Source organism: Anneissia japonica, unplaced genomic scaffold, assembly GCF_011630105.1.
Source record: "Anneissia japonica isolate Jap-2015-1 unplaced genomic scaffold, ASM1163010v1 scaffold287709_len1912824_cov184, whole genome shotgun sequence".
Lineage (NCBI taxonomy): Eukaryota > Metazoa > Echinodermata > Crinoidea > Comatulida > Comatulidae > Anneissia > Anneissia japonica.
Genome location: NW_022751466.1, coordinates 1,688,457 through 1,691,610, shown reverse-complemented (window position 1 = coordinate 1,691,610; position 3,154 = coordinate 1,688,457).

Below are 3,154 nucleotides of genomic sequence, written 5' to 3'. Positions count from 1 at the left end.
CACTTATTGGCATATCTTTGGCGTTCGTGCCTAAAGAATTTAAATGAAAAAAAAAATGAAATGAATTATTATCAACGGTTTTATAAATTTTAAGATCATCGGCATACATTACACATTTTTAATAATTGAAAAGTAAAGGAATATCATTAATATATAATATTAAACATTAGAGGCCCCATAATGGACCCCTGTGGGACACCAGAGTTAACCGGCAACCAGTTGGAAGACATGCATCAAAAGTCACTTTCTGCTGCCTTCCATATAAATACCTACGAAACCAAGAAAGTACAGGCCACATATGTCATGCCTTCTTTCTCATTAAGTAGGGCCTAGAGTAAGCAACTCATTATCGAACCATGGAGCAGTTTCACGTCTAGGAAAAGATTAAGTCACAAGATCCTTTATAACCGCAACAACTAAATCATAAAGCATGTTTATTTTGTCGTTCAGGTTGTCACCTAAATCTATAATATCCCAAGGTATATAGTTAAGTGTTTCATTAATTACATTAAAATTAGGCTCTTTAAAGTTGTAGTTCGACTGTTAGATTGCACGTGAGTATAACTACGTATTTCAAGTTTAAATGATATGATTCATGATCTTTAAAACTTGAAATACGTAATTATATGAGCTTTATTACCATAATAAAATTTAATTTTGTTGCACGTGGTGATACCCATCGCCTGTTGACTTGAGGGGGACAATTAATAGTGCATATAGTTCCTTGCTCTCGTGGTGTGTCTAAGTCCGCCTAAGAATAACAAACAATGAAATGTCATGGTGATGTGGATAATTCTAACCAGAGAGCTATAGATATTTTAAGGATTAAAACCCTTTGAAAGTCAGTAGATTTCTAGTGTATCTACATTGCGTTAATTTTATACGATTGAGTGCGAAGATTATTTATGAATTTCTCATGGTAATTTTGCATTGAAACTAGCTGCAACTAGAAGTTTAAAAACACTTAACGCAAATTGCGTAAATATGAATGTTAAATTACGTTATTAAACATATGTTGAATGACGTCATTTTAATAGGCACATCTTTTTTTTTTTATGTATTTGCTTGGAAAATGCTTGGAGATGATCCAAGAAAGATCCGAGAACAAAATAGCTTTTCCGCTGGTATGCAGGAAAAGCCAATAATTATGACAATAGAGTTAAATGAAGTGAAAAAATAACATTCAATAAATTACCAGGAAATGTTTATCAATGACAGGAAAATGCTTCCAATCGATAAAAAACTTGTCTCATTATTTTGTGAATTTGTTTGGCTTAATTGTCACGTAAGCTGTTATTAAAAAAAAGTGATTTCAAATTTATACCCTGTGTATATTGATTGTAGTTCTTCAATACTTATTACGTAGTTTTTAAGGAATACAAGATGTAGGCCTATTGGTTTAACAATAATCCTGAATGTTGTACAGTTCTTTAAACAAGCAACGTCTTGTTTGAGGACCGGGCTATAGGAGGGAGCCATCCCCCGGATTTTCAGAGCCCTCAACACAATTCGACGGGGAGAAAAAAAGATTGTATGTAATTTGTAAAGATTATCTGATTCTAAAATCGATTTAATATGCCTTGAATACACAGCCAAATGCTACAGTTTCTTCTATAACAAACGAGTGCCAAATAAACAATTTGTTATTATGTTTTTGTTTTCTTTTTACATTTACTTTACTATATAATTTGGGGGGGGGGGGGTTCTCCCATGGACAAATTTCTAGGTGCTCGGATGAACTTTCCTGCATTCTCAGGGGTGTTAAAGACTTTAAATTTCTTCAGATTTCTGAGATTTCCTTCTGTGGGTTTGGGAAAATGATGGTGATCATGAGCTTATGATGGTACATGTGGTAACAATTTGAGAGACATGCGATTGGGTCAGCCCATCATGACATGCGGACGAGGACCAGAAAGGTTCTGTAATCGGGTGCAAAGCGAAGGCCCGGAAAAATTGAAAAAAAAATATATTGCGTTGAGCTTTCCCCTGCGCATAAAGCCTGGTTTCCATATAATCGCTACAAAGTCGCTACATCGTTTTTACTGCAATCCTTGCACTGCGTAGCTGTGCCCGAGGCAATCAAGAACGCGTCCTGATTCAAAGAAGTCGGCGATAATATGTAGAGATTTTTTTTATGGAAATCAGGCTTAAGTGGAATCAAAGAGTATAAAAAAAAGAAAAAAAAATCCATCCCAACCACAATACTGGCGCAACCCGAAGACTCTAGACAAAATACAGTATATAGTGATTCTGTTCTTCTCATTAGCTCTTCTCAAGCAAAAAGCATTTTTGAGCTCAGCAAAAAAACTCATGACTGACAATGGGGCTACCATAACACCACCAGGAGTGGATTTAGGGGCGGCCCCGGCCCCCCCCACCTTTTGGAAGGTAAAAAAAAAGGGGGAAAAAGGAAAAAAGGAAAGAAAAAGAAAAAAATGATAGCCCACAACGCCTCAAATGTTATTTTCGGGCGTCTAGAACACACAAATTTCGCGGGGGCATGCTCCCGGACCCCCTAGGACATTGTTGTCTCGATCGGCCCAAATTTCGGCCCCCCTTTCTGCCCCCCCCTTTTTGGACATCTCTGGATCCGCCTCTGACCACGATTAGAATCCAAGGGAAGTCCAGGGCCACAGTTCTTGTGTCAAGTAGAACATCGAAGGTGGCAGCGAATAATAACGGAGAATAACGCCCGGTAGGGGTTTAAGGGCGAGGCAAAAGCCCAAAAAAAAAAAAAACAAAAAAAAAAAACAAAAAAAAAAACAGCAGTTCTACGTTCGACTAAGTAGGACTATTAATAATCTCCTATTACATCTACTTCTACAAGCTGCTTTACTATTTTTATGCGTCTGGGTCAGATTTGCGGTTTGGTATTTAATTTTCTCGTGAAAATTAAATGGGGGAGTGGTAATCATCTGTACATAACGAATAGTGTTCGTTTGATGTATGTTTTGCAATTGTATTTCATGTGAATTATAAGATTTAATGGCTTTTGGAGCTTCAATAAAGTGAATTGAAAATAAAACAAAATTGAATTCACAAATTATTCGGAGTTCGGAGTTGAAGTTCTTACTAAAACCGTGTATTAGTTACGTTACATACAGTGGCGTATCTAGCAGTATTAAAATTGGGGGGGGGGCGACCAAAATATGAG